The sequence below is a fragment of the Sapajus apella genome, unplaced genomic scaffold (genome assembly GCF_009761245.1).
Source record: "Sapajus apella isolate SASKATOON/1434 unplaced genomic scaffold, GSC_monkey_1.0 scaffold6, whole genome shotgun sequence".
NCBI lineage: Eukaryota > Metazoa > Chordata > Mammalia > Primates > Cebidae > Sapajus > Sapajus apella.
The window spans coordinates 35,360,351-35,372,496 of NW_022436946.1; the positions used below are offsets into that span (position 1 = coordinate 35,360,351).

Genomic DNA, 12,146 nt, shown 5'->3' on the forward strand with positions numbered 1-12,146 from the left:
GATATTGAAACAATTAGCTTTAATGCTTTCATTCTTCACTTCTGAATAGCTTACCATAATAGAGATATGTCATATTTGAATTTTCCATTTTACGATTGATGAACAATACATTATTCTGTGGGTTTTTTAACCTTTCTCTACAGCCTCTGTCATGTTATCTACCCAATTATTTATTGGATGCTTCTGTTTGGATGCCCAACAGGCGGGCTTCAATTTCCCCATGTCCAAAATGAAATTTATCACCAACCTCCACATTGCTAGCTCCTGTATGTTCTTTTAGTCAGGGCTACTGAAAATGTGAGGAATGCACCAGTGATGGTCAGGGATTATTTGAACTAGTCGATGGTGAAGTAAATACAGAAACTAAGAGAAAGCATTTAGAAACCATAGCACTTGAGCAATGCTGCAACATCTTCCCGTGCTAACACGCTTCTAGTAATTTATTTTTACTGTATTTTACAAAAGTATGCAATGAAAAAGAAATTAAAAAATAAAATAAAATAAAAAGCTGATCCGTCACCACAGATAGTCTGAGAAACAGTTACTGCTGCAATTCAGTGAAGGGCCCTACTATCCCACCAGTCTAAGCCAGAAATGTGAGACTTATTCTTCCTATCTCTCTGACCAAGAATATACATCGATAGATAAGCGAGAGAAAAACCATGAGCATGTTTTTAGAGAAAAGGAATTGCTTTCAAACTATTGTCTTTACTGGTCCCTTTTCCATTAGGTTAAAAACATGCTGATTTTCTCTGATCCTTTGAATACCCTTTTGCAGTCCCACTGGTGGAATTGAAATGGCTCTCCAACTATTGCCTGAGCTCTTTCCTTCTCTCTATAAAAATAATTTTGTTAAACATGTTTAGGAATGCAAAGATCCTTTCCATATTCCCCATTAGTTTTGTTAAACCACTGTAGTGTGATTTTTCCCAACTCCTCTGTTGAAAATCTTAAAGTTATCAAGCATAGACTTATTTGTATGAGTTGGTGGAAAAGTAATTGTGGTTTTTGCTATTACTTTTAAATGCAAAAACCGCAATCACTTTTTCACCAAGCTAATAAATTTGCTGTTGAGATCTTTTTTTCCTTGACTTCTGTGCAATATATAATACCATTTACCATTCATCCTTCCTCAACACTCAGTCTGTCCAATAGTTTCTGTTTCAAATCATTCAAGTAAAATGTGAAGTTATCTGTCAATAGGTGTAGGATATAAAATTGCCCCTGTAGAGATTAAGAGAGGGCTCTGTCTATAGAAAATGTAAAGATGGCCAGGCAGTGTTGAGGGCCTGGGTCAGCCTGGAGACCATCAATGTGGAGTAGCACCAACTGCTTCTTTCTCTTATTTTCTTTGGCGAATGTAGCCCTGGTGTAGATACAGAGAAAGTGGGTGGTTGGATTGACCCAGATATTGTCATTTTAAAGAGTTTGGGTGGTAGCTGAATGTTACTAGAGCAGATAAGATTACTGAAGGAAAACATGTCAAAGGAGAAGAAAAAAAAACAAGGATAAAATCCAGACAATGTTAATATTTAAACAGTTGGCAGAAAAGGTGTTTACTGATGATGCTAAGAAAAAATAATAGCCAGATGAAAGGACAAACATGAAAAGGCAGGGGCTAAAAATTTGAGGAGCGAGTTTTAAAAGGTATGTGTGATCAATAGTAGCCACTGTAAGCAATTTATGCTGTATGGGGCAGGGAAATATATAATTGGTTGTAAAAATTAAGAAGTCCTGAGTGATTTTTATCAAGGTAGTTTCAGAAACACCCTGAGAAGTTCATGCAGAAACAGCTTTTACTGAATCAGACATGAACATTGCTTCTGCAGCTCTGGGACTTACACTAGTGGCCATGATATTCCCAAAGCCATAAAATATATGACCACAATTAGTGGGCAGAAGCAAATCTCCCTGGAAAAATCTTTGTACGCACAATGCCTTCCCAAAGGCTTTGACCAGAGAGTGTTATCTGTCATCATCTGCTCTACTGCATAAACCATCCAGGCCCCTCTGTGGAAGTCATTCAATCAAGGCAAAGTCCTTTTACTTTGATAAAGAGAAATAGCAAACTACAAAGCTGATATCTCCTACCTAATGTCACTTCCACGCTCTGTCTTAATAGACTTCTACGCTCTCATGTCCAACTTTTTATGGTAATTTTCTTCTCTTTCTCTTCTCCAAGACTTCTTTCTGCTTAAAAAAAAATCGCATTAGGACATAAAAACCTTCTAAATCAATAAAAAAAAAGGACTAATATTTTTTTGTTCTTCCCATTTCCCATTTGTATTTTTCATTTTTTTATTCCAAAAGCTATCCCAAGAGCCCTCCGTGTCTTGGCACATGTGTCATGAAAACCCCAATCACTTCCTCCCACTTACAAAGTGCCTGATGAAGGGAGCACAAATTTTTCATCACCCAATTTGAGGGAAAAGAGTTTGCAAATACAAAACTTCCTAATGTGTCAAAAGCCCAAGAGCAGTCTCACAACCACCCTGCAACTTCAAGTGTCACTCAGTAAAGAGGAAAATTCTGCTTTTTCAGAAAGCACTGAACAATACACATGTTCTAAATGCCACGAGGTTAAACACGGGACAGGGGAAACTACTTCATTGGATGCATTCCCTGCTCTATTCTAATTTAGTACTATGGCAAAATCAATGCTTCCTGGCCTCCCAATTTCATTTTATAATTGTGATGGTTGGTATTGAGTGTCAATTTAATTGGACTGAAGGATGCGAAGTATTGTTCCTGGGTGTAAAGGAGATTAACATTTGAGTCAGTGGACTGGGAGAGACAGACCCACCCTTAATCTGGGTGGGCACCATCAAATCAGCTGTCAGTGTGAAAGTGGAATTAGCAGATTTGCTGAGTCTTCCAGCCTCCATCTTTCTCTGGTAATGGATGCTTCCTGTGCTTAAACATCAGACTCCAAGTTCTTCAGCTTTTGGACTCTGGAACTTACACTAGTGATTTGTCAAGAGCTCTCAGGTCTTCAGCCACAGACTGAAGGCTGCACTGTCTGCTTCCCCACTTTTGAGGTTTGGGAACTCAGACTGCCTCCCTGGCTACTTAGCTTGCAGACGACCTATTGTGGTATTTCACCTTGTGATTATGTGAGTCAATGCTCCTAATAAACTCCCCTTCATATATCTATCTATCCTATTAGTTCTGTTCCTTTAGAGAATCCTGACTAATAGTTGTCTTTCAGGTATATCCCAAGCTAGCTACCATGCAGTTAGGGAGGGCTATGACTCTGTTCCAGCCAATGAAATGTGAGAAGAGGCAACAAGGCTTGAGGTGGACTCCCTGTAATAGTGAAGGTGGAGTTAATGCATAAGATGGTAGATATACAATATTCAAGCAGCTTGGTTTGCATCAACTGAGATATCACATGGAGACCTGTCATCATCAAGTATCTTTCTACTTGTAATCAGGCTTTTCATGAGTGACAAACTTTTGTTGTTTAAGCCACAAGATTCAAAGTTTAATTTGTTTTAATTATTTAATTTGTTACTATTAAACTATAAGTTTAATTTGTGTACACAGTCTTTTCTATCTTGATTAATAGAAGCTTCACGCAATTGTAAACCTAAAAGGGATTTTATTCTCCAATTTCTTCCAAACCCCAATGAGTATGTGTGACATGACCAGTATCACAAAATTACTGAGTGGTGCAGAGGAGCCTAGAATGCCAGTCTTCTGACATTTGGTTCACTGCTCTCTCTTTTATAACAAAGATTACAATCTATGATATTGGAACAATAGTGACAAATATTTTGATAGCATGCTTTTATCAACATTTTAGAAAACTAGACACATTTCCAGCACTTTGGGAGCCCGAGGTGAGTGGATCACAAGGTTAGGAGTTCAAGACCAGCTTCGCCACAATGGTGAAACTCCATCTCTACTAAAAAATAAAATAAAATAAAATAACCAGGCATGGTGGCGGGTGCCTGTAATCACAGCTACTTGGGAGGTTGAGGCAGAGAATTGCTTGAAACTGGGAGGCGAAGGTTGCAGTGAACTGAGATTGCACCAGGGCACTCCAGACTGGGCAGCAGAGTGAGACTTCATCTCAAAAAAAGAAAGAAGAATAGGCACACTTATACATATAGGCATAATAAATAAATATTATTTTTAAATGTATGTGTATAAATGCAGAAATATATGTGACTACACATAAGAGAAGGGTAGCTCCTTCAGTGTCTTTTACATAACGTGTTGGAACTTGGTACCACCCATCTTGATAAAGATTTGTAGACTCATATTGTTGTTTTAACTAGAAGCTGCCCTAAATATTACATATTGTTTAGTTTTTCATTTGCTCTTGGTAAATGAGGAAGCAGAGGCCCAGGAAGTTAAACTGTATTTCATGAGTTCATATGATCTATAGGAGGGTAATGTTTGAGAGAGAATACATTGATAGTTTTTAGGAATTATTTATTATTACTATCTGCTAGGGGCTAGGAACAAAGCAAAATAGTGTGAAGAGAATTGCTGTCCATTACATAAGACTGAGGTAGTCTCTCGGATTCCTCAAGGGAAGGGGGTGATGAAAATAATGTCACTCCAACTTCTGTTTTCCCTTGTGGTTGAATAAGCCATTATGATAAATTATCTCCCACCTTGCGTGCCTATGTGATTTCTCTGCACAAGCTTTCCTTATTATGATGTTTTAATCTCCTTTCTTGGTAAAGTACTGATGCCCTAGATTCAAATGATCCTCTGTTAGACTCTAGTCTATGTGAGGCCCTGAGGTCCTGAGGTCCAACAGGTCTCTACTAGTGATCTATTTAATTTTTTCATTGTCAAAGAGCAATGCAATTCCTTCAGAAAGCTCTGCTTGAAAGATAGTATTTCAAATCCCCTCCTGTTTATGAAGTATAATACTCTATTAGAATTGTGAATATTATATGTACACATATACGTAAGTTCAACAGCCACATTCCATAATATAAGCCAAACATAATCAAAAATCTATGATCCTGCTCTCAGCAACCCGACCACAGAGCTCACAATTCCTCTCTGTTGGTTAGCTTTTACCTTGCCTTCATTAGTCAACAAGTAGAAGCTTTTCTTTTTCATTTTTTTAAAGGTATTTGACACATAGTAACTGTATACATTTATGGAGTACATAATGACGTTTTGATACATATAATATATAGTGATAAGATCAGGCAATTAGCATATCTACCAACTCAAACACTTATCCTTTCTTTGTATTGTGAACTTAAAAAAAGCTGTTATACATCAACATTAAAGGATCCCAAATGCTGGTTATCCCTCCACTTGAAAAATTATGAATATAACATTGCCTCCCACCAGTTAGCAATAACCATAACTCCCATATGCCTTCATTATACTTGGGACATATGTTCATTACAGATTATTTCATTGTGACTTAGTATGATTCATTTGTATAAGTCCCTCCTATTTAACTGTAAGTGCTTTAAGGTAGGGTATTGCTTTGTATATGCCTACATCCCTGACACTGATATTAAATTTGTTTGTTTCAATAAGTAAGAGGATGAATAGCTATGGAAGTAATTATTTGAAAGTGATGGAAAGGATCCCATAAATGTAAATAAATTACATGTACAGAAGGTAAGAAAGCGAGATTCAAAGCTGATTCTGACTTTACTGATCATGAGTTTTACATCCATTTATCTTTCAGGGGGTCAGGCTCACAAACCGGCCTTTCTCTTTGTAAGATAAATGCCTTTCAGACGCACAGAAATACCCATCCTTGGCTTGATAAAAAAAAAAAAAAAAAAAAAAGTGAAGTAAAGAAAAAAAACAGACTCCATGCAGAAATCAGAAAGTAGGGCAAGGCCCAAAAAGATGGTAGCTGATAAACTCTGTTCTCTGAGAAGGAAAAAGAAAATGCCTTCTCCGACTAACCCAGCCAGCTTCAGCTTCAGTTCACTACATTTTCAATAGGTGGAAGCACATCAAGCCTAGAGTAAGAAAAGGGTCCTTCTGGAGTATAGGATTTGTCTAAATCCTGCACAAAGAGCAAACATAAAAGCATAGGAAATGAAAACTATGATGCTGGAGCAACCCTGGTAGCATCCAATGGGACTCCCTCTCACTGGATTGCCAGTTAAGTGTTAATGAGAAACCTGGGAGTACCCCCAAGATACCATGGGCAAGACTTATATTCTCCCCATTTATTTAATCCTCAAACTGAATATCATCATACCAGGCACTCACGCACAGGAAGAGTTAAAAGGATGTTTGTAATATGGCTTAAAACCCCTGATGTTAAAGTGACTTTCTGAAGACAAGGCTGTGGTGATGGATCTAAGTTCTTCACACTTCCTGTAACTTGCTCTGCTTCCTAAAATTCTATTCTCTGAGTTGACCTTGCTTAGCTGGTATTATATTTTAGATAAACCTATCTATTAATAATTCACTCATTTCTCATTTACATTGTTATGTTTGTTTTCTTAAGGAAGTAAGAGTATTGATTTTAATTCCTATATCATGAAGCAAATTATTTCTGACCTCTGTATGTACAGAAGATATGCATTTAAACTGCAACTCTTACTAGCCATAAAACACCCTGCTGAATCATGAATATTAAAGCAGATAACTTTCCATCTTGAGGCCAAGGGTGTATGCTTCCATGGGAAAACAAAATAAGGTGATTTAATTTTAAGAAAAATAATTGAATCATGTAGAAGTTGGGGAAAGTTTAAGGAGGACTATAAGAGCTTAATATAAGAAAATCTAAATATTATTGCCATAATTGTAATGCTACAGAGGAAAATATATTCAGAATTATATCATTCCTTTATAACTGAAAAACAACTATATTTTCCTCAGGAGGTAAGTTTTTACTTTAGTGATCACTAATTCTTACCTTAACTTCCCAGGATACAGTTTTTTCTTATTTGTCTTGCCACTCTATTGAGGCATGTAAGGTCATGGCCTTGGAAAGGCTGTACACACACACACACACACACACACACTCACATATGCACACACATACACACATCTATGACATTATCAAAATTTCCTAAGGCTAATTTATAATTATCCTTTAAGATTTGTTATATGTACATGGCATTAATACTTTTTTTTTTCCAAAATCAAGAGTGTTGTGAATTTCCTCAAATTGATCCCTCTAAAATGTTTAAATTAGAAGTGAAAGTATGGATGCACCATTGAGAAAAGAGAAAGAAAGGTAATGTGATGGGGGGGTGGATTCTCTCTGCTAAGATCTCTGTGAAAGCAAAAGTTAAAGAGGGATTATTAACAGGGTTGATTTGCAATGGAGTCCAAACACACATTTCTTTGACTTTTTGTTCTTATTCTGGTAACACAAACCAAAGAATATTCAAAATTGTAGCATACAGACATATTTTGATTTTAGGGTGATGAAATGCCTCTTTTTGGGACTATTATCATCCTTTCCCTCATCAAGCTTCCCTAAATGTTTCAGTACACACTGGCTTCTGCCTTTCTGCTTTCTATGTTCTGGCTTCTTTGTTGACTATCCTTATATTAAACAACTTACCAGGTTGCTTGTGTATGATCCTCTTTTCTAACATTTTCTTATTATCCCAACAATACTGTGAACTCCATGAAGACACGGTATCTTTTTGCATGTACCAACAACGACAACAACAAAAATTCAGCACTACGTATGACTTTTTTTATTTCCCGCTTCTACACAGTGCCTGGCCCATAACAAATGTTAATTGTTTCATTAAATAGTTAATCCCAATAGCTGAAGAATGATTTATATTATTTATCTAGAAGCTAAAGACGGTATTTTTATTTTAATAAACAGATAGTAAGAATATCATTTTGCTCTTAATTGTCTTTAAAGTTATCACAATAGAACTCTAGAAGGGAAATGTGTTTATCCCATGCCATTTTACACTAAAACACCCACAAAGAACCATCTAAGCCTCTAGGACAAGTGTTAAGTTTAAGTGGCTTCCCTCCAGCTCCAATTTAAAAACCACTACTCGGCAACTGTAAAGTATAAAGGAATATTGAAATATAATGATTTGTGATTTCTTGGCATGATTCTCTAATGTGCAGTTTTACACATTAATTCAATCAGTCATTAAGGCAATTTTTATAATAGTTAATTGTTTTTATCATTATTTAGATCTGAGTAATAGTTATGCCAGATAGTCTTCAAATTTGTGTATTCTTAAAGAAAATTGAAATAAAGGACTGATGAATGTACTTTTTACATGTTAATATAGTTATTGTTAAAAAAAAAAAAAAGTGTATTTTGGTTGGTCGCCATGGCTCACACCTGTAATCCCAGCACTGTGGGAGGCTGAGGTGGGTGGATAGCCTGGGCCAGGAGTTCAAAACTAGCCTGAGAAATATGGCAAAACCCCATCTCTACCAAAAAACAAAAAACAAACAAAAAAACAAAAAACAGAAATTACAGGTTTGTGGTGGTGCACACCTGTAGTCCCAGCTACGGGGGAAGCTGAAGTGAGAAGACCAGTTGTGCTTGAGAGGTCCAGGCTACAGTGAGCTGTGTTTATGTGTTTATGCCACTGCATTCCAGCCTGTTTGACAGAGGTAGGCTCTGTTTCAAAAATAATAAAATAAACTTCATTTCACAAGTATGTAAGTAAAAATCAATATGTACTTAAAATAAGGCATGCCATTAATATTTAGATGCAACAAATTGCATTTTCTCAACATCAAAGTGCTTGGCAAAATGGCTCATTTAATATTATCAATTTTTTTTTATTTTTCAGAGGTGAAAATTTACAGAGAATTATGTCATAATCAATCAAGATAAGGAAAATATGTTAACTGTGGGCTGTTAAAGAAAATCTTTTATGTGCTGTGATCCACCTCCAGGTAGATTTATTGATATATAATAGATGTCAAATAACTCTAAATGGTTGTCTAGTGGTAATAATCACATTTCGGGGCCACATTTTATCAAGTTGATTCTATATATAAGAGTTTTACTACCCAACTGACAATGCTATGATGGGCTCTTCTCTCCTAACTGATGATACTCTGTTAAATACCATGATCAAACATTTAGCCCTTCAGAAATTAGGTTGAAGACATCTTGCAGAATTAACATTCCACACACAGTTTGAATTTCAGAGGTGTGTTTAACTCTTGAGACATAGGGAAATCAAGGAATCACATTTAGCAGTTGTTCTTGCTCTCAATCTATCACGTTTTCTAGATAAATATAACAGTGACCTGAAGAAGTAAATTTTCATATGACTTCTGTAATCTCTAACAGCTCATTCCACGTGTATAATTATATAGATTCTATCTCCCTATGCAGGATCAAAGATGATGTCCAGTAGCCTCTCTCTGGTTCCCCGCATTAAATTTACACCACATACCTCCACCAGCTTTTGTGTAATTAAACTTGCTATTCTTGGAACTCAAGCAGAAACCACTGAAAGGTAATGGTAACTGTTGTGTAGATGAAAAAGGCCTATTTGTCACCGTTCATTATGCCAATTCAGCCATGATAAATGAACAGAAATGGAGTATTCTCCATATTTCTAGTGCAACTCCCCTAAGCTTATGGTCTGAATGCTGAGAGAGGATGCTCTGTAGGGAGATGGCATGCATAATGTGGAAATACTTAATGGCACTTTGCAGTCTAGAGCCAGAATGGCCCAGATCTGACTCATCTCCATGTCACGCTTGTTTGGCATTTAGCTAATGTGTAATTTTATTTTGACATGAATCATTGAAACTTAAACATGTTAAACTAAATATTTGAACTCTACATAAAACCTTTCTTAAAAAACTAAGGTATATATTTAAAGCCTTTTAAAAAGTGTCTTAGCTAAACATAAAATAATTACACATAATAGTCTCAAAAATTCTGACTTTTCTCTTTTGAAGGGGTAGACTATTCTGGGCATATTGATATTTTGCTCTGAATAAAAGGAAAATTATTCCCGTATGAATTTGGATCTTCAGAATGAGGTGATGTGAAAGCTCAGCATTTATCAGATAAGCTAGAAATTCAAGTCATCAGTGACAGAGGGAACATGGAGTCTATAAATACCAGACAGCAAATCTTCATCTGGGTAAGAACTGCCTTTTGTTTTTAGACCATTTAAACTTGAATAGAGAAATAGAAAAGTTAAAAAATAGAGCAGAAAATTTTTTAGAAAAATTCTCTTTTTAAATAACTAAACATGGTCTATCCGATCTGAAGAGAAGAGTTGTGAAATTAAACATGTGATATTAAACATGTGATATTAAATATTAGATTTAGCACATAGGCATCGACTCAAAAAATAGAGGATAGAAACCAGCTCTGACTGGAGGCATTCTGGGTCTAGTTAAGGGACATTCTCCCAATCTAGTCCAGCAAGTACTTCACCCAGAATTCAGGCATCTCAAAATTTCCAAATTTTATAAAAGGCCCAACCTTACTTCCTACATTTTAGGGAAGCATATTGTGGGTAGTAGTGGAGCATGACAGTACTGAGATCAAAATGGTGTTCTTTATAACCTGACTCCAACTTGCCTCTCCACCAAACGGTTTTGTCAGAACTATCTCATTATTCAAATTTGAAAACAGCAAAAGAAAAAAATTTCATGACAACAAGTTGTTTAAGAAAGCTCAACTTACCAAATAAAATGAATGTGAAATACCAAAGGCAATATTAGAATATTTATAAAGACAATGGAACCCAGTCCTATAACAAGTTGTAATAAAATAACATGACTGAGTCTTTACTTGGATCATGAATCAACACAGAAAATATAGAATTAGTTGAATTTCCAATTCTGCACTAGTGACAAAAAGGATAAGGGTAGCTTGCCTTAGTGGTATCAAATGCAGAGTCATGCCCCACCCCCCACCCCCAGCCATAGTTGAAGGAACCAGCTCAGTGAGTGAAATGGTTTGAAAGGATGAAAACCTCCTCTGACAGCTGCTCAATTCCCTCCAGCAAAGCTGATTTAAAAAAAAAAAAAAATGCCCTTTTGCACTACATTGACCTTTTCCATGAATAGGTCAGCCAAGTGCAAGGTACCAGAAGTGACTTTCCATGGTCTCTAAACCCCAGGAGGCCATTTATCTCTTCTATTAGATAGGACTCAATGATAAAAAGAGATGTGGGAGAACCAGCATCTTACTATTAGCGTATTTGATTTTGACAAAATTTTAGTTTTTTCAATAGGAAGAGCACTCTGAATGTGTTGTTTCTCTTCATTATATCATGATATTACCATAAAACAGACTTCTCAGTACTTTGGGAAAAGTTTAGACATGCTTATAAAGCCATCTCTGACAGCTTAGATTATTTTATACTTCTATAAAATGCCCTTTTCACTCACTTTACCTTGAATAGATTTTTTATTGATTCAAAATATGTTGAATGACTATGTAAAGATTTTAAGAAGCTTGAAGAGACAGTTTATGAAGCTCGACTATCTAGTAGGGGTTTATTGGAGAACCTCATAACACTGTAAGAATGCTTTTGTATTCTCAGCGCTGCCCTTGGGAAGCCCTAACCAAAGCTCAGGCCCGATCTCGTGCTTTGTTGTGTTTCACCTAGAAAATTGATGCTTCCTCCTCCTTGAGGAAACCTGAGGCTCTCCAATCCCATATTTCCACATCTTAGCCTCTGAGACACACTGGGTCACTAACCTAACCAGATAAACTAATCTCAGCTGACATTTCAAAGACAAAGCTTTCCAAAGATAATAAGTACTCAATTTAACATTCCCCTACCTGCTTCTTCTCTAAGTCAACAAGACCTTAAACTGGCTGCCTTTAGAATAATCTGGAGAGCTCCCACAAAATGCAAATTCTTGGGGCTAGGCGTGGTGGCTCACACCTGTAATCCCAGCACTTTGAGAGGCCAAGGCAGGTAGATCACCTGAGGTCAACAGTTTGAGACCAGCCTGGCCAACATGGAGAAACCCCGTCTCTACTGAAAATACAGATATTAGCCATGTATGGTGGTGGGTGACTGTAATCCCAATTTCTAGGGAGGCTGAAGCATTAGAATCGCTTGAACCCAGGAAATGGAGGTTGCAGTGAGCCAAGATTGTGCCACTGCCTCCAGCCTGAGAGACAGAGCAAGACTCTGTCAAAAAAAAAAGGAAGGAAGGAAAGAAGGAAGGAAGGAAGGAAGGAAGGAAGGAAGGAAGGAAGGAAGGAA

The 12,146-nt window shown here is 36.7% G+C and overlaps 1 long non-coding RNA gene across 1 annotated transcript in view; it reads right to left on the reverse strand.

The window, feature by feature from the left end:
- The window catches only part of LOC116549419, a 53,710-nt gene extending 51,521 nt beyond the window's left edge, over positions 1-2,189 (reverse strand). Inside the window, exon 1 of the long non-coding RNA XR_004267857.1 lies at positions 2,092-2,189. This is a non-coding gene — a long non-coding RNA (uncharacterized LOC116549419). The remainder of the gene's footprint in view (positions 1-2,091) is intronic.
- Positions 2,190-12,146: the final 9,957 nt, after the last annotated feature.